This window comes from Triticum urartu, chromosome 1A (assembly GCF_056163025.1).
Source record: "Triticum urartu cultivar PI428250 chromosome 1A, HENAU_Tu73, whole genome shotgun sequence".
NCBI classification, from domain to species: Eukaryota; Viridiplantae; Streptophyta; class Magnoliopsida; order Poales; family Poaceae; genus Triticum; species Triticum urartu.
Window position 1 is genome coordinate 180,530,394 of NC_141873.1, and position 21,390 is coordinate 180,551,783.

The window sequence follows — 21,390 nt, forward strand, 5'->3', positions numbered from 1 at the left end:
AATTATATGCTCTTGTTCGGACCTTAGAAACATGGCAACATTATTTATGGCCAAAGGAATTTGTTATACATTCTGATCATGAATCTTTGAAACACACTAAAAGTCAAGCAAAACTGAACCGTAGACATGCTAAATGGGTTGAATTCATTGAGACTTTCCCTTATGTCATTAAACACAAGAAGGGTAAAGAAAATGTTATTGCTGATGCATTGTCTCGTCGTTATACTATGCTTTCACAACTTGACTTTAAAATATTTGGTTTGGAGACCATCAAAGATCAATATGTGCATGATGTTGAATTTAAAGATGTATTGCAGAATTGTAAGGAAGGGAGAACTTGGAACAAGTTCGTTCTTAACGATGGATTTGTGTTTCGTGCTAACAAGCTATGCATTCTAGCTAGCTCCGTTCGTCTTTTGTTGTTGCAGGAGGCGCATGCAGGAGGATTAATGGGACACTTCGGCGTCAAGAAGACGGAGGATATACTTGCTACACATTTCTTTTGGCCAAAGATGAGACGGGATGTTGAGCGTTTTGTTGCTCGCTGCACTACATGTCAAAAAGCTAAGTCACGACTCAATCCTCATGGTTTATATATGCCTTTGCCTGTACCTAGTGTTCCTTGGGAGGATATATCTATGGACTTTGTTTTAGGTTTACCTCGAACAAAGAAGGGGAGGGATAGCATATTTGTTGTCGTGGATAGGTTCTCGAAAATGGCACACTTCATACCATGTCATAAAAGCGATGATGTTGTTAATGTTGCTGATTTGTTCTTTCGTGAAATTATTCGCTTGCATGGTGTGCCAAATACTATTGTTTCATATCGTGATACTAAATTTCTTAGCCACTTTTGGAGATGCTTATGGGCTAAGTTGGGGACTAAACTGCTTTTTAGTACTACTTGTCACCCCCAAACTGATGGACAAACTGAAGTAGTCAATAGAACATTGTCTACTATGCTTAGGGCTGTTTTGAAGAATAACAAGAAAATGTGTGAAGAATGCTTGCCTCATATTGAATTTTCTTATAATCGTTCATTGCATTCTACTACTAAGATGTGCCCTTTTGAAATTGTGTATGGTTTCCTACCTCGTGCACCTATTGATTTGTTGCCTCTTCCATCTTCGGAGAAGGTTAATTTTGATGCTAAAGAACGTGCTGAATTGATTTTAAAAATGCATGAGTGAACTAAGGAAAACATTGAGCGTATGAATAATAAATATAAACTTGCTGGAGATAAGGGTAGAAAACATGTTGTGTTTGCACCTGGAGATCTTGTTTGGTTACATTTGCGTGAGGATAGATTTCCTAATTTGCGCAAATCAAAGCTAATGCCATGCGCCGATGGTCCTTTTAAGGTGTTAGGGAAAATAAATGATAATGCTTATAAACTTGAGCTGCCTGCAGATTTTGGGGTTAGTCCCACTTTTATCATTGCAGATTTGAAGCCTTATTTGGGTGAGGACGATGAACTTTCGTCAAGGATGATTTCATTTCAAGAAGAGGAGGATGATGAGGACATCAATACCATTGTTACACCCATAGCCCCTGCTGCTATACATACTGGACCAATTACTAGAGCTCGCGCATGCCAATTGAATTATCAGGTACTTTCGTTTCTTGGTAACGATTCTAATGTTCATGAGAATATGATGCTGCCTAAATTGGATACATTTGTTTTGCTTACAAATGAAGGGCCTAGCTTGGATAAGAAAGATGAACCTTGGAACAAGTTCAAGCATGGAGATGATGGCATGCGCAAGGGGATCAAGAGCGGAGTTACAAGTGATGATTTCAGGACTTTGTAGCCACCATAAGGAGTGCATGAAGCCTTGGACGAAATATACAAGATGCCACTTCATAAATTTCATTCAGAGGCTATTTTAGGTGCTGTGTCACCTTATTATTGGGCCAGGTCCATGTATTTTCGAAATACTTGAGTATAGGCTGTTTTTAGAGTCCGTATGTGTGGGGAAACAAGAGTTAGGGTTGGTTTTGGACCCCTCCTCCAAGGGCCACGAAATCCCCCCTCTTCCTCCATATATACAACCCTCAGGGCGTTGTTTAGACTTTGGGTTTTGTTTAGATTAAAGTTTCTCCATAGCTGCAACTTCGCGTTCTTCGTTTGTGTCCAACGACCAGACCAAGACGTCACATAACCCCACCTTGATCAATAAATCTTTCATCTTATATTCACGATATCCAGATTGCAATCTCAGTTTCTTGCTTGTTCTTCGTTTGCTCGCAGGAAACAGACCCTCATGGTCAGGTTGATCGTGCTCCGGCGTGGTCAATAACCCCTCGGAAGTTGGTTTAGCGATTGCTAAGGTGCGACGTCTCGCACGTTCGTAGTCGGATCGTCAAGGTCAACTCCCACAGAAACGATAGCCACCATCTCATCGAAACATCGGGACACATTAGCCTCTACCAGTTAGTCATAAAATCCTACATAAACTTATGGATCACTGAATATGAAATGTTTGATTCCTTGCAATAGTTTTTTGATATAGAGATGGAATATGTGGGAGGTACTAGTAAATGGTTGTGTTTAGTAAGAATATTGGTGTTAAGGTTTGTGATTACCGAAGCATGCACGTATAGTCTCTCGTTATGCTATGATGTTGGAGCATGATTTATTATTGATTGTCTTCCTTATGAGTGGCGGTCGGGGACGGGCGATGGTCTTTTCCTACCAATCTATCCCCCTAGGGGCATGCGTAGTAGTACTTTGCTTCGAGGACTAATAAACTTTTGCAATAAGTATATGAGTTCTTTATGACTAATGTGAGTCCATGGATTATACATACTCTTACCTTTCCGCAATTTCCTAGCCTCTACAGTATCGTGCATTGCCCTTTCTCACATCGAGATGTGGTGCAAACGTCGCAGGTACATCCAAACCCCGTGATATGATACACTCTATCACACATAAGCCTTATTATATCTTCCTCAAAATAGCCACCATACCTACCTATTATGGCTTTTCCATGGCCATTCCGAGATATATTGCCATGCAACTTCCACCACTTTCGTTTGATGACTTGAGCATTCATTGTCATATTGCTTTGCATGATCATATAGCTGACATAGTAGTTGTGGCTCAGCCACCGTTCATCATTTTTCATACATGTTACGCTAGATCATTGCACATCCTGGTACACTGCTAGAGGCATTCATATAGAGTCATATTTTGTCATAGGTATCGAGTTGTAATTTTTATTTCTTTTGAGTTATAAGTAAATAGAAGTGTGATGATCATCATTAATCATTTTTAGAGTAGCGCCCCAGTGAGGAAAGGATGATGGAGACTATGATTCCCCCACATGTTGGGAGGAGACTCCGGACAATGAGAGAAAAAGAAAAAGGAAAATAGAAGAAAAAAAGAAAAAGAAAGGAAAAAGAAATAAAGAAAAAATAAATAAGTAAAAAAAGAGAGAAAGGGCATTGTTAGTATCCTTTACCACACTTGTGCTTCAAAGTAGCATCATGTTTTTCATATGGAGAGTCTCCTATGTTGTCACTTTCATATACTAGTGGGAATTTTTCATTATAGGATTAGATGCACACCCACTTAGTTTTCATATTGAGCTTTCATAAACTTATAGCTCTTAGTGCATTCGTTGCATGGCAATGCCTACTCCTCATGTTGATATCAATTGATGGGCATCTCCATAACCCGTTAGTTAGCCGCATCGATGTGAGACTTTATTATTTTTTGTCTTCTCTATATTTACCCCTATCATTATTCTCTATTCCACCCGTAGTGCTATATCCATGGCCTGCGCTCATGTATTGCGTGAGGGTTGAAAAAGCTGAAGCGCGTTAAAAAGTATGAACTAATTGCTTGGCTTGTCATCGGGGTTGTGCATGATAAATACTTTGTGTTAAGAAGACAGAGCATGAAAAGACTATATGATTTTGTAGGGATAACTTTCTTTAGCATTGATACTTTGAAAGACATGATTGTTTGTTGGGATGACTGAGTATTGATGTCCTTATGTCAAACTATAGACTATTGCTTTGAATCACTTATGTCTTAATATTCATGCCATAATTAGATATATGATCAAGTTTATGCTAGGTAGCATTCCACATCAAAAAATATCTTTTTTAACATTTACCTACTCGAGGACGAGCAGGAATTAAGCTTGGGGATGCTGATACATCTCCATCGTATCTATAATTTTTGATTGTTTCATGATGCCAATATTATTCAAATTTTACATACTTTTGGCAACTTTTTATATGATTTATTTGGACTAACTTACTTATCCAGTGCCCAGTGCCAGTTCCTGTTTGTTGCATGCTTTTTCACAGAAAATCCATATCAAACGAAGTCCAAACGCGATAAAAATTTACGGATAATTATTTTGGAATATGTGTGATTTTTAGGAGGTGGAATCAACGCAAACGAGGGCCCACAGTGCCCACAACCCACAAGGGAGCACCCAGGTGTCTTGTGCCCTCCTCGAAGGTCGGTTGGGTCCCTTCTTCTGGCGCAAGAAATATAATTTATGGGAAAAAATCGTGTAAAAATTTCAGTGCAATCGGAGTTACGGGTCTCCAGGAACTTAAGAAACCGTGAAGGGCCAGATCTAGGGAACGCAAAACAGAAGAGAACACAGAGGGAGATCCAATCTCGGAGGGGCTCCCGCCCCTCCACCGCCATGGAGACCATGGAACAGAGGGGGAACTCTCCTCCCATCTAGGGGGGACGCCAAGGAAGAAGAAGAAGAAGACGGAGGGGGCTCTCTCCCCCTCGCTTCCGGTGGTGCCGGAGTGCTGCCGGGGCAATGATCGAGACGACGATCTACATCAACAATCTTGCTACCATCAACACCAACTCTCTCCCCCTCTATGCAGCGGTGTAACACCTCTTCTCCCTGCTGTGATCTCTACTTAAACATGGTGCTCAACTCCATATATTATTTCCCAATGATCTATGGTTATCCTATGATGTTTGAGTAGATCCATTTTGTCTAGTGAGTTAATCGTGATCTTGGTTGGTATGATTTTATATTTTATTTATGGAGCTATCCTACGATGCCCTCCGTTCTCGCCCAAACGTGAGCGCCCCCGCTGTAGGGTGTTTGATGACCCACAAGTATAGGGGATCGCAACAGCTTTCGAGGGTAGAGTATTCAACCCAAATTTATTGATTCGACACAAGGGGAGCCAAAGAATATTCTCAAGTATTAGCAGATGAGTTATCAATTCAACCACACCTGGAAACTTAGTATCTGCAGCAAAGTGTTTAGTAGCAAAGTAATATGATAGTGGTGGTAGCGGCAACAAAAGTAAAGACAGCAAAAGTAATGTTTTTGGTATTTTGTAGTGATTGTAACAGTAGCAGTGGGAAAGTAAATAAGCGAGAACCAGTATATGGAAAACTCATAGGCACCGGATCAGTGATGGATAATTATGCCGGATGCGGTTCATCATGTAACAGTCATAACAAAGGGTGACACAGAACTAGCTCCAATTCATCAATGTAATGTAGGCATGTATTCCGTATATAGTCATACGTGCTTATGGAAAAGAACTTGCATGACATCTTTTGTCCTACCCTCCTGTGGCAGGGGGGTCCTATTGGAAACTAAGGGATATTAAGGCCTCCTTTTAATAGAGAACCGGAACAAAGCATTAGCACATAGTGAATACATGAACTCCTCAAACTATGCTCATCACCGGGAGTGGTCCCTATTGTTGTCACTTCGGGGTTGCTGGATCATAACACATAGTAGGTGACTATATACTTGCAAGATAGGATCAAGAACTCACATATATTCATGAAAACATAATAGGTCCAAATCTGAAATCATGGCACTCGGGCCCTAGTGACAAGCATTAAGCATAGCAAAGTCATAGCAACATCAATCTCAGAACATAATGGATACTAGGGATCAAACCCTAACAAAACTAACTCGATTACATGATAAATCTCATCCAACCCATCACCGTCCAGCAAGCTTACGATGGAATTACTCACGCATGGCCGTGAGCATCATGAAATTGGTGATGGAGGATGGTTGATGATGATGACGGTGATGAATCCCCCTCTCCGGAGCCCCGAACGGACTCCAGATCTGCCCTCCCGAGAGGTTTTAGGGCTTGGCGGCGGCTCCGTATCATAAAACGCGATGATTTCTTCTCTCTGATTTTTTCTCTCCGAAAGCAAATATATAGAGTTGGAGTTGGCGTCGGAGGGCATCCAGGGGGCCCACGAGGTAGGGGGGCGCGCCCTAGAGGGGGGGGGGGCGCCCCCCCCACCCTCGTGGATAGGGTGTGGGCCCCCTAGTCTTCATCTTTGGTGAGGATTTATTATTATTTTTTTCTAAGATGTTCCGTGGAGTTTCAGGTCATTCCGAGAATATTTTTTTTCAGCACATAAAACAACACCATGGTAATTCTGCTAAAAACAGCGTCAGTCCGAGTTAGTTCCATTCAAATCATACAAGTTAGAGTCCAAAACAGGGGCAAAAGTGTTTGGAAAAGTAGATACGACGGAGACGTATCAACTCCCCAAGCTTAAACCCTTGCTTGTCCTCAACCAATTCAGTTGCAAACTGAAAGAAAGAAAAACTTTTACAAACTGTGTTTGCTCTTGTTGTTGTAACTATGTGAAGCCAGCATTCAAGTTTTCATCATAGATCATAACTAACCACATTTGCAATAATTCTCATGTCTCATAATTACTCATATCAATAGCATAATCAACTAGCAAGTCATAATAATAAATCTCGGATGACAACACTTTCTCAAAACAATCATAATATGATATAACAAGATGGTATCTTGCTAGCCCTTTCTGAGACCGCAAAACATAAATGCAGAGCACCTTTAAAGATCAAGGACTGACTAGACATTGTAATTCATGGTAAAAGAGATCCAATCATAGTCGCACCCAACATAGATTAATAGTGATGAATGCAAATGACAGCTGTGCTCTCTAGCTAGTGCTTTTTAATAAGAGGGTGATGACTCAACATAAAAGTAAATGGATAGGCCCTTCGCAGAGGGAAGCAGGGATTTGTAGAGGTGCCAGAGCTTGGTTTTGCAATAGAGATAAATTGTATTTTGAGCGGTATACTTTCATTGTCAACTAGCAACTAAGAGATGGCGATATCTTCCATGCTAAACACATTATAGGCGGTTCCCAAACAGAATGGTAAAGTTTATACTCCCCCTCCACCAACAAGCATCAATCCATGACTTGCTCGAAACAACGAGTGTCTCCAACATACATCAGGTCCCAGGGGGATTTTTGTTTGCAATTAATTTTGATTTAGTTTGCATAAATCATGGGACTGGGCATCCCGATGACCAGCCATTTTCTCGTGAGTGAGGAGCGGAGTCCACTCCTCTTGAGAATAACCCGCCTAACACGGAAGATAAGGACAGCCTTGGTTGATACATGAGCTATTCGAGCATACAAAACAGAATGTTTATTTGAAGGTTTAGAGTTTGGCACATACAAATTTACTTGGAACGGCAGGTAGATACCGCATATAGGAAGGTATAGTGGACTCATCTGGAATACTTTGGGGTTTAAGGGATTGGATGCACAAGCAGTATTCCCGCTTAGTACAAGTGAAGGCTAGCAAAAGACTGGGAAGCGACCAACTAGAGAGTGACAACAGCCATGTACATGCATTAAAATTAATAAACATTGGATGCAAGCATGAGTAGGATATAATCCACCATGAACATAAATATCGTGAAGGCTATGTTGATTTGTTTCAACTACATGCGTGAACATGTGCCAAGTCAAGTCACTTAAATCATTCAAAGGAGGATACCACCCCATCATACCACATCATAATCATCGCAATAGCATGTTGGCACACAAGGTAAATCATTATAACTCATAGCTAATCAAGCATGGCACAAGCAACTATGATCTCTAATTGTCATTGCAAACATGTTTATTCATAATAAGCTGAATCAAGAACGAGGGACTCATCATATTTAGAAAAACAAAAGAGGTCGAGTTCATACCAGCTTTCTTCATCTCAGTCAGCCCATCATATATCATCATAATTGCCTTTCACTTGCACGACCGAACGGTGTGAATAATAATAAGAGTGTACGTGCATTGGACTAAGCTGGAATCTGCGAGCATTCAATAAACAGGAGAAGACAAGGCAATATGGGCTCTGGGTTAAATCAACAATAATGCATATAAGAGCCACTTCAACAATTTAATCATGGTCTTATCCTACTGACCCCCAAAGGAAAGAGAAGAAATAAAAACTATTTACACGGGAAAGCTCCCAACAAGCAAAAGAAGAACGGGAAATATTTTTGGGTTTTCTTTTTAATTATTACTACTACAGCAGAAAAATAAACTACTACTAATTTTTTTGGTTTTTCATAAGGTTTAACAAACACACAAGAAGAAAGCAGGAAAAAGAAAATAAACTAGCATGGATATTACAGTGAAAGAGTATGAGCACCTACATCTAGTAATGAGTGTGTGTGAGCATAAATGTAATGTCGGTGGGAAATACGTACTCCCCCAAGCTTAGGCTTTTGGTCTATGTTGGTCTATTGCCAGGGATAGCCTGGCGGATACCCATAGGTGTGGCTGGGGTCGTACTGTGACGAAGAATAGTTGGGATCATACTGTGGTAAAGAAGAAGACTCTGACTGCCACTGGCTGACAGTCATCTCTGGATCCCAAGAATAAACAGATTGTCGTGGAGGCTCATCTTGTGGTTCCTGTTCCGGGGCTGGTGCAGGATTCTTGTAAGCTTGGACGGCAGCCCACGTAACGAGGTAGGGTCCTACAAAATTAAACAAAGAAGGAGCAGGCAACGTAATAGTTTCAGGATAATGTTTATCAAAGTATAACTTATATTTGAGCTCTCCATTCCTGTCCTTAACAAGAAAATCATGAGCTATCATGCTCTTATAGTCTAGATAAGCATTAGGCAGCAATTTTTTTTCTTTCTCATAATGCCTAATAGCTATGATAAAGTGTGCAGCAAGGCGAGAAGCATAAATGCCTCCAAAGATGGGGCCTTTAGTACGGTTCAGACTCAACCGCCTAGCAATAATTCCGCCCATACTGACAGTGTTGTCGCGGTATAAACCATGGAACAAAATAATAATATCAGGAACACTAAGGTTCCCACAGTTCCCACGACCAATCATGCATCGACTACCAAATAAAGCAAAATAGCATAACACAAGAAAATGTATGCTAGTGATTCTTGCATCAGAAACCTTCCTGGTTTCTCCCATAGAGATAAGGTTAATAAATGGTTCCAACTCTTTACGAGGTGGTTCCTCTAAGATACCATCAGGAGGTATGTTGCAGACTGCGCAAAATTCAGACAATGGCATTTTCTTCACAACATCATATAAATGAAACTCTACTGAAGGAGGTGACTCTTTAGGGAAAAAGAAGAAGTTTTGCACAAAAGTATTTGTGAGTAAGAGATACTGTGGACGTTGGTCGTGGACGAAGTCGGTGAGGCCAGCATTCTTAATCAATGAAATCCTCATAAATCCTGGCCTCTCTCAAGAACTTATTAGAAGGCCATTCACACGGCCGGATCTCCGCGGTACGAGGCAAATTATATTTGGGCCTCTGAGCTTCTTCATTTTGTTTATCCTTTGAGCTTCGGCTTGATGAACCCCTCAAAATTCTCCTCATTATTTTTCTGAAATAATCTGAAATTTTTAGTAACTTCAAACAAAAGTGAACTAACTTCAATAAAACTGATAGCAACTACTCCTACAAGTGCCTAGAGCGTAAATCAAGCGTTAGAACTACTTGGAACCATATAAATTTGACATGCAAGCTCAAGAACATGGTCACCTATGCAGCACAAATTTGCAAAGAATAAAGCACTAGAAAAAAAACTAATTGGACCAATGGAGGAGTCACATACCAAGGAACAATCTCCCCAAGTAGTTTTGCGAGAGGTGCTTTGAGCAAGGAGATCGAAAATCACAGCAAAAGTGGCTGGAACTCGTGCTTGAGTTGGTTTTTCGGGTTTGTGCGAGACAGAGGAAGAAGATGGGTGCTGGGATAAGTGGAGGAGGGCCACCGTGGGCCCATAAGGCAGGGGGGCGCGCCCTAAGGGGGGGGGCGCCCACCACCCTCGTGGCCAGGTGGCAGCTCCTCCCGCGGTAATTTTTGCACAGTAAATCCTCAAATATTCCCGAAAAAATCATATTAAATTGGCATGTCATTCTGAGGACTTTTATTTTCGGGATATTTTTATATTACATGGATAAGCCAGGAAACAGACAGAAAAATACTATTTTTACTTTATTTCTACTAAATAACAAAAAATATAGAGAGGGTACATAAGGTTGTGCTTCTAGTTTCACCCATCTCATGCTCATCAAAAAGAATCCACTAACAAGGTTGATCAAGTCTTGTTAACAAACTCATTCCGATAATCATGAAACCGGAGAAATTTTGAATAACACTAAGTTACCTCAACGGGGATATGCACATCCCCTATAATAAGTATATCATATTTCTTTTTGACAGTAGGAAGAGGAAATTCAAAACCTCCAATTATAATCGATGGAATTTTTCCAATGGAGTTGAAACTATGAACTTGAGATTGTTTCCTCGAAAAGTGTACCGTATGCTCATTACCATTAACATGAAAAGTGACATTGCCTTTGTTGCAATCAATAACAGCCCCTGTAGTATTAAGAAAAGGTCTTCCAAGAATAATAGACATACTATCATCCTCGGGAATATCAAGAATAACAAAGTCTGTTAAAATAGTAACGTTTGCAACCACAACAGGCACATCCTCACAAATACCGACAGGTATGGCAGTTGATTTATCAGACATTTGCAAAGATATTTCGGTAGGTGTCAGCTTATTCAAGTCAAGTCTATGATATAAAGAGAGAGGCATAACACTAACACCGGCTCCAAGATCACATAAAGTAGTTTTGATATAACTTCTTTTAATGGAGCAAGGTATAGTAGGTACTCCGGGATCTCCAAGTTTCTTTGGTATTCCACCCTTAAAATTATAATTAGAAAGCATGGTGGAAATCTCAGCTTCCGGTACCTTTCTTTTATTAGTAATGATATCCTTCATATATTTAGCATAAGGATTTGTTTTGAGCACATCAGTTAATCGCATACGCAAAAAGATAGGCCTAATCATTTCAGCAAAGCGGTCAAAATCCTCATCATCCTTTTTCTTGGATGGTTTTGGAGGAAAAGGCATGGGTTTCTGAACCCAAGGTTCCCTTTCTTTACCATGTTTCCTAGCAACAAAGTCTCTTTTATCATAACGTTGATTCTTTGATTGTGGGTTATCAAGATCAACAGCAGGTTCAATTTCTACATCATTGTCATTACTAGGTTGAGCATCATCATGAACATCATCATTAATATTTTCATTAGGTTCATGTTCATTACCAGATTGCTTTTCAGCATCAGACATAGATATATCATTTGGATTATCAGGTGGTTCAGCAATAGGTTCACTAGAAGTTTGCACAGTTCTATCATTTTTCTTTTTCTTCTTTTTAGAAGAACTAGAAACATCAATATTATTTCTCTGAGAATCTTGCTCGATTCTCTTAGGGTGGCCTTCAGGATACAAAGGTTCTTGAGTCATTCTACCAGTTCTAGTAGCCACTCTAATAGCATAATCATTTTTCTTACTATTCATTTCATCAAGCACTTCTTTTTGAGCTTTAAGCACTTGTTCTACTTGCGTGGTAACCATAGAAGCATGTTTGCTAACAAGTTTAAGTTCACCTTTAATATTAGCCATATAATCACCCAAGCGTCTAACCATATAAGCATTTTCTTTTAATTGTCTACCAAAATAAGCATTGAAGTCGTCTTGCTTAAACATAAAGTTATCAAACTCATCCAAGCACTGACTAGGAAATTTAGTAGGAGGAACTTCAGCTTTATCATATCTATAGAGAGAATTTACCTTTACTACCTGTGTCGGGATATCGGTGTCAGGAGGTTCTTCAATAACTAAAGAATTGAGATCATATGTTTCTTCAATATGCGGTATATTAAGACCATGTATTTCTTCAATAGGAGGTAAATTCTTAATGTCTTCAGCTTTAATACCTTTCTCTTTCATAGATTTCTTTGTCTCTTGCATATCTTCGGGACTGAGGAATAGAAAACCTCTCTTCTTCGGAGTTGGTTTAGGAATAGGCTCAGTAATTGGAGCAGGAGTTGGCTCAGGAGCTGGCTCCGGAGGTGCCCAATTATTTTCATTTGTCAACATATTATTCAATAGAATTTCAGCTTCATCCGGTGTTCTTTCCCTAAAAAGAGAACCAGCACAACTATCCAGGTAATCTCTCGAAGCATCGATTAGTCCATTATAAAAGATATCAAGTATTTCGGGTTTCTTAAGAGGATGATCAGGGAAAGCATTAAGTAACTTGAGAAGCCTCCCCCAAGCTTGTGGGAGACTCTCTTCTTTAATTTGCACAAAGTTGTATATTTCCCTCAAAGCAGCTTGTTTCTTATGAGCAGGGAAATATTTAGCAGAGAAGTAATAAATCATATCCTGGGGACTACGCACACAACCAGGATCAAGAGAATTAAACCATATCTTAGCATCACCCTTTAATGAGAACGTAAATATTTTGAGTATATAGAGGTAACGCGATCTCTCATCATTAGTGAACAGGGCAGCTATATCATTTAACTTAGTAAGATGTGCCACAATAGTTTCAGATTCATAGCCATAAAACGGATCGGATTCAATCAAAGTAATTATATCAGGATCAACATATAATTCATAATCCTTATCAGGAACACAAATAGGTGAAGTAGCAAAAGCAGGGTCAGGTTTCATTTTATCTCTAAGTGATTCTTTGTTCCATTTAACTAATAACCTCTTGAGCTCATATCTATCTTTGGAAGCTAAAATAGCGACAGAAGATTCCATATCAAAAAGATAGCCCTCCGGAATAACAGGCATATTTTCATCATCACTTTCATCATCGTATTCAGATTCAATAGTTTCTTTTTCTCTAGCCCTAGCAATTTGTTCATCAAGAAATTCACCAAGGGGCACAGTAGTATCAGGCATAGAACCAGTTTCATCATAAGTATCATGCATAGCAGAAGTGGCATCATCAATAACATGCGACATATCGGAACGAATAGCAGAAGCAGCTTTAGGTGTCGCTAGCTTACTCATAACAGAAGGTGAATCAAGTGCAGAGCTAGATGGCAGTTCCTTACCTCCCCTTGTAGTTGAGGGATAGATCTTGGTTTTTGGATCTCTCAAGTTCTTCATAATGATAAGCAGATATAAATCCCAAGTGACTCAAAGAATAGAGCTATGATCCCCGGCAACGGCGCTAGAAATTAGTCTTGATGACCCACAAGTATAGGGGATCGCAACAGCTTTCGAGGGTAGAGTATTCAACCCAAATTTATTGATTCGACACAAGGGGAGCCAAAGAATATTCTCAAGTATTAGCAGCTGAGTTGTCAATTCAACCACACCTGGAAACTTAGTATCTGTAGCAAAGTGTTTAGTAGCAAAGTAATATGATAGTGGTGGTAGCGGCAACAAAAGTAAAGACAACAAAAGTAATGTTTTTGGTATTTTGTAGTGATTGTAACAGTAGCAGCGGGAAAGTAAATAAGCGAGAACCAGTATATGGAAAACTCGTAGGCACCAGATCAGTGATGGATAATTATGCCGGATGCGGTTCATCATGTAACAGTCATAACATAGGGTGACACGGAACTAGCTCCAATTCATCAATGTAATGTAGGCATGTATTCCGTATATAGTCATACGTGCTTATGGAAAAGAACTTGCATGACATCTTTTGTCCTACCCTCCCATGGCAGCGGGGTCCTATTGGAAACTAAGGGACATTAAGGCCTCCTTTTAATAGAGAACCGGAACAAAGCATTAGCACATAGTGAATACATGAACTCCTCAAACTATGGTCATCACCGGGAGTGGTCCCGATTATTGTCAGTTCGGGATTGCCGGATCATAACACATAGTAGGTGACTATAGACTTGCAAGATAGGATCAAGAACTCACATATATTCATGAAAACATAATAGGTTCAGATCTGAAATCATGGCACTTGGGCCCTAGTGACAAGCATTAAGCATAGAAAAGTCATAGCAGCATCAATCTCAAAACATAATGGATACTAGGGATCAAACCCTAACAAAACTAACTCGATTACATGATAAATCTCATCCAACCCATCACCGTCCAGCAAGCCTACGATGGAATTACTCACGCACGGCGGTGAGCATCATGAAATTGGTGATGGAGGATGGTTGATGATGACGACGGCGACGAATCCCCCTCTCCGGAGCCCCAAACGGACTCCAGATCAGCCCTCCCGAGAGGTTTTAGGGCTTGGCGGCGGCTCCGTATCGTAAAACGCGATGATTTCTTCTCTTTGATTTTTTCTCTCCGAAAGCAAATATATAGAGTTGGAGTTGGCGTCGGAGGGCATCCATGGGGCCCACGAGGTAGGGGGGCGCCCTAGAGGGGGGGGCGCCCCCCACCCTCGTGGACAGGATGTGGGTCCCCTAGTCTTCATCTTTGGCGAGGAGTTTTTATTATTTTTTCTAAGATGTTCCGTGGAGTTTCAGGTCATTCCGAGAATATTTGTTTTCTGCACATAAAACAACACCATGGCAATTCTGCTGAAAACAGCGTCAGTCCGGGTTAGTTCCATTCAAATCATACAAGTTAGAGTCCAAAACAAGGGCAAAAGTGTTTGGAAAAGTAGATACGATGGAGACGTATCAGTGTTGCAATATGTTCATGGTTAGCTTATGGTGGGTTGCGAGAGTGACAGAAGCTTAAACCCGAGTAGGTGGGCTATGGCATATGGGATAAAGAGGACTTGATACTTAATGCTATGGTTGGGTTTCACGACCTTAATGATCTTCAGTAGTTGCGGATTCTTGCTAGAGTTCCAATCAGAAGTGCCTATGATCCAAGTAGAGAAAGTATGTTAGCTCATGCCTCTCCCTCATATAGAATTGCAAGAATGATTACCGGTACTTGTTATCGATTGCGTTGGGACAAATAACTTTGTTGTTGACACAAACCCTTTCTCTAAACACCTAACTTTTATTATCTTGCAAATTACTTCTAGTTTTATTCTTGCAAAGTAGTTCTAGCATCACACCTAAAAATAGTTTCATACATGTTTCCGATAAAGCAAACGTCAAGTGTGCGTAGAGTTGTATCGGTGGTTGATAGAACTTGAGGGAATATTTGTTCTGCCTTTACCTCCTCGTTGGGTTCGACACTCTTATTTATCGAAAAAGGCTAAAAACGACCCCCTATACTTATGGGTTATCACTAACCATAGACATGTGTTGTCATTTGATAAACGGGATCACATCATTAGGAGAATGATGCGATGGACAAGACCCATCTGTTAGCTTAGCATTATGATCATTCAGTTTTAATGCTATTGCTTTCTTCATGACTTATACATATTCCTTTGACTATGAGATTATGCAACTCCCGGATACCGGAGGAATACCTTGTGTGCCGTAATGCCCTCGATGCGGCTATATCTCCCACGTGTCGAAGCATGACTTAGAGGAATAACCGCATTGAAAGCAATGTCGCAAGTGAGGTAATCTTCACACAACCCATGTAATACAATAGGGGGAAAAGATACATAGTTGGCTTACACTCGCCACTTCACACAAATACATGAATAAAGCATTACAACATCCAAATACAATCAAGGCCCGACTACGGAACCAAAATAAAAGAAGAACCCCAAATGCGACAAAGGTCCCCGGTCGACCCCAACTGGGCTCCACGACTGATCGACTAGAACGGAACAACACAAAGGACAAGATCTTCATCGAGCTCCTCCTGAGCTTGGTTGCGGCATCTGCATGGTTCAACGGCACCTGCAAGCTGGTTTTGGAAGTATTTGTGAGCCACCGGGACTCAGCAATCTCACACCCTCGCGATCAAGACTATTTAAGCTTATGGGTAAGGTAAAGGTATGAGGAGGAGCTGCAGCAAGCGACTAGCATATATGGTGGCTAACATACGCAAAAGAGAGCGATAAGAGAAGGCAAAGCACGATCGAGAAACTATGATCAAGAAGTGATCCTAAACAACCTACGTCAAACATAACTCCAACACCGTGTTCACTTCCTGGACTCCGCCGGAAAGAGACCATCACGGTTACACACGCGGTTGATTCATTTTAATTAAGATCAAGTTCAGGTTTTCTACAACCGGACATTAACAAATTCCCATCTGCCCATAACCGCGGGCACGGCTTTTGAAAGTTCAAATCCCTGCAGGGGTGTCCCAACTTAGCCCATGACAAGCTCTCACGGTCAACGAAGGAATAGACCTCCTCCCGAGACATTCCGATCAGACTCGGTATCCCGGTTCTACAAGACATCCTCGACAATGGTAAAACAAATCCAGCAAAGCCGCCCGATGCGCCGACATCCTGATGGGAGCTGCACATATCTCGTTCTCAGGGCAACACCGGATAGGTCAAGCTACGAGTAAAACCAGCCCTCAAGTTTCCCCGAGGTGGCCCCGCAGGCTACCCATTTCGGACCAACACTTAGACAAGCACTGGCCCAGGGGGGTTAAAATAAAGATGACCCTCAGGATGCGCGACTTCCAAGGGAAAAAGGCTAGGTGGCGAATGGTAAAACCAAGGTTGGGCCTTGCTGGAGGAGTTTTATTCAAAGCGAACTGTCAAGGGGTTCCCATTATAACCCAACCGCGTAAGGAACGCAAAATCCGGGAACATAACACCGATATGACGGAAACTAGGGTGGAAAGAGTGGAACAAAACACCAGGCATAAGGCCGAGCCTTCCACCCTTTACCAAGTATATAGATGCATTAATTAAATAAGATATAAAGTGATATCCCAACAAGTAAACATGTTCCAACAAGGAACAACATCTCCATGTTCCAACGAGGAACAAACTTCAATCTTCACCTGCAACTAACAACGCTATAAGAGGGGCTAAGCAAAGCGGTAACATAGCCAAACAAAGGTTTGCTAGGACAAGGTGGGTTAGGGGCTTGGTTCAACAATATGGGAGGCATGATAATCAAGTGGTAGGTATCGCAGCATAGGCATAGCAAAAAAGCGAGCAACTAAGCAAGCAAAGATAGAAGTGATTTCGAGGGTATGGTCATCTTGCTTGAAATCCCGCAAGGAAGAAGAACGAGTCCATGAAGAAGACAAACGGAACGTAGACGAACGGGTCCTCACAACACGACGTTATCAGAACCAACCCGAAGAAGCATACACCGGAAAAGAAGCACACAACATAGTAAACAACCAACACAAGAACATGGTATGATATGCGAGATGCAGTATGCGATGCGTATGCATGATTTGCAAAGGAATGAATGAACCTGGCCTCAACTTGGAAATCCAAGCATGCCACTGGAAAGGTGAGAAGAAATCGCTTGAAAACGATATAAAGATCACCGGAATCGGAGTTACGGTTTGGAAATGGCAAGCGATTCAAATATGACACCGGTCTGCGATATACAGCAAGTAGCCAACTAAATGCAACAAGATGAATATGCTACATCACTCAAACATGGAAACAAAATACATGGCAGGGATCCATTCATGATGCTTAACAAAAGTCTAGCACTGAGCTACGGCCAATTCATACAATAACAGGTTCAAACAAGCATGGCAAAAATGCATATGGTAAACAGATTTCAGACTTAGTGAAATTAACACAAGCCTGGAATTTCAGATCAGGTAGCACACTTCGGAGCATGAAAACTATATGCTACAGGACCTGAACATGGCAAAGTAAAGCATGGCATGGAGCTACTCAAAGAGCTTAACAAAAGTCCCTTAGTGACCTTGAGCCAAAAGGGATCAGAAAATACAATTGCAAGCATGTGAACATGGCAAAAACATAATCAGTTCTCAGACTTGGTGAAAACTGGCACATGCTGAAACATAACTCAAGTAGGCATGTTTACGAGCTCGATGCACTCACTACGGAGCAAGTCATGACAATCTAAGCATACACCCATCAAGAACACACAAAATGCAAGCTAGACATGGCAAGAACAATAACATAGCATGCACTGATCAACTACAACATCCTCGGCAAAATCGCTAACAAGTAGACAATCTGCCCAGATTCACGAAATAGCAAAAGTACAGCTCGATTGACTCAAGCTAGGGTGCTCCATAAATGCAAACGAAGACATGGATGGATAGCGCACTACAATATTAACAAAACATCCGTACTGATCATCCTCAAAAGAGGCACGGATCACTAGGAAACAACATGAACATATGGCATAATGAGATAAACAGACCAAGGACTTGATGGAAATGCTAAGTCCCTGAAATCAGCATTACCAAATGCCTCACTTGGCACGCTTGTGCTAGTCACCACACACATCAAAAAATACATGGGTTGCACCTATGGAAAGATGGCAAAACCCTTAACAAAACATATGTAGAGCTCATGGGCATATCATGCACACAATAATCATGGCAAAAATGACAAATATCTAACTGGAGCAGCAGATCTGACAAATAACTCAAGTAGCATTCTTCTAACAGCATTTCGGGCATCAAGATGAGCTTAAATGAAAATGATGCAATGGAATGAAATGATGTACTCTTTGAGGCGAACATTTTGATATGCTATATGCCCAAACCGGAGCTACAGAAGCAAAGTTACGACCTGATGAACATGAGCATATGAATCTGGGAATTTCGGGGACTTAGTAGAAATTTGGACCTCTCCGAGAAAGTCAACGGGACGGAGCGGTGCGGGATGACGAGATCCGGGGCGGAGGGCGCTGTTTGGTTGGAGGAGGTGGTGGATCTGATCCCGATGAACGGATCTGGCCGGAGTTCACGTCGGAGAGGCGCCGGAGTTGGGGAAGGTGACCGGAGCGGTCGGATCCGGCGAGGTCGGGCCGCTCGCCGGAGCCCCCGGGCGAGGTGCGGTGCGGGCAGCCGGGTGCGGCGGCGAGGCAAGCACAGGCAGGCGGCGCGGGCGCGCTCGCCGGCGATATGACGGCGACAGGAGCGGGGCGTCGGCGGCGAAGGGCGAAGACGGCGGCGGGGTTTCCGGTGGAGAAGGCGGCGGCGCTCTGGCGTGGGTCTCGCGCAGGTGGAGGCGGTTGGCGCGTGCTCCGCGCGGGCCAAGCGGGGCGCGGCGGTGGTTGGCCGGCGCGCATGCCACATGGCTGAGGTGGGATTGGAGGGGAGAGGTGGAAGGGATGATGTGGCGGCCCCTGATTGGTGGAGGTGAGGTGGCCGGCGGCCGGACATGTCCGGGCGGCGCGTGGACGCGTCCGACGGCGCGAGGAGGGAGATGGCTAGGGTTCATCCGCGAAATGATCCGAAATTTCCGGGAGGGGCACATATTTATAAGTAGAGGGAGCTAGGAGAGTCCAAATGAGGTGCAGTTTGTGGCCACGCGATCGTGATCGAACGCTCTAGAAGATGGAGAGGGTTTAGGTGGGTTTTGGACCAACATGGAGGGGTGTTGGGCTGCAACACACACGAGGCCTTTTCGGACCCTCGGTTAACCGTTGGAGCATCAAACGAAGTCCAAATGGTACGAAACTTGACAGGCGGTCTACCGGTAGTAAACCAAGGTCGCTTGGCAAGTCTCGGTCCAAACCGGAAATGTTTAATCCCCACACACGAGAAGAAGGTAGAAATGACCACCGGAGGAGAACGGAGCGCCGGATTGCAAAACGGACAACGAGAAAAATGCTCGAATGCATGAGACGAACATGTATGCAAATGAAATGCACATGATGACATGATATGCAATGCATGACACGCAAGCAATGACAAGGCAACAACAACGGATAACTGGACGACACCTGGCACATCGGTCACGGCGCGTTACATGTGCTATCCAACGTCACAACGTAACTTGGTGATTATAAAGATGCTCTACAGGTATCTCCGAAGGTGTTTGTTGGGTTGGCATAGATCGAGATTAGGATTTTTCACTCTGAGTATCGGAGAGGTATCTCTAGGCCCTCTCGGTAATGCACATCATGATAAGCCTTGCAAGCAATGCGACTAATGAGTTAGTTGCGGGATGACACATTACGGAACAAGTAAAGATACTTGCCGGTAACGAGATTGAACTAGGTATGAAGATACCGACGATCGAATCTCGGGCAAGTAACATACCAATGACAAAGGGAATAACATATGTTGTCATTACGGTTTGACCGATAGCGATCTTCGTAGAATATGTAGGAACCAATATGAGCATCCAAGTTCCGCTATTGGTTATTAGCCGGAGAGGTGTATCGGTCATGTCTACATAGTTCTCGAACCCGTAAGGTCTGCACGCTTAAAGTTCGATGACGATTTTGTATTATATGAGTTATGTGATTTGGTGACCAGATGTTGTTCGGCGTCTCGGATGAGATCACAGACATGACGAGGAGTCTCGAAATGGTCGAGATGTAGAGATTCATATATAAGATGATAGTCTTTGGACATCGAAAGTGTTCTGGGGGTACCGGGTACGTATCGGGTCACCGGAAGGGGTTCCGGGCAAACCCCGGCAAGCTATATGGGCCTAATGGGCCAAGAGAGGGAACACACCAGCCATGAAGGGGCTGGTGCACCCCCCATATGGGCTAGCCAAATTGGAGAAGGGGAAGAAGGAAAGTAAAAAGGGAATAGGATCCCCCTTCCCCCTCTTCCCTTCCTACTCTGAATAGGAAAAGGAAAGGGGGAAGCCGAATTGGGAGGACCCCAAGTAGGAGGGGAGGCTGAATTGGGAGGACCCCAAGTAGGATTACTCCTACTTGGGGCGCCCCTTCGCTGCCTCTCCTCCCCTCCAACCTATATATATATATATATATGTGGGGGGGGCACCGCTAGAACACACAACAAACATTGTTAGTCGTGTGCGGTGCCCCCCACCACAGTTTACGCCTCCAGTCATATTCACGTAGTGCTTAGGCGAAGCGCTACGCGGATCACTTCACCATCACCGTCACCATGCCGTCATGCTGACGGAACTCTCCCTTGACACTTTGCTGGATCAAGAGTTCGAGGGATGTCATTGAGTTGAACGTGTGCAGAACTCGGAGGTGTCGTACGTTCGGTGCTTGATTAGTCGGAACAAGAAGAAGTTTGACTACATCAACTGCGTTGTCAAACACTTCTAGTTTCTATCTATCAGGGTACATTGACACACTCTCCCCCTCTCGTTGCTATGCATCTCCTAGATAGATCTTGCGTGAGCATAGAATTTTTTTGTAATTCCATGCTACGTTCCCCAATAATGGCATCCGAGCCAGGTCTATGCGTAGATGATATGCACGAGTAGAGCACAAACAGTTGTGGGCGGTGATCATCATACTGCTTACCACCAATGTCTTAT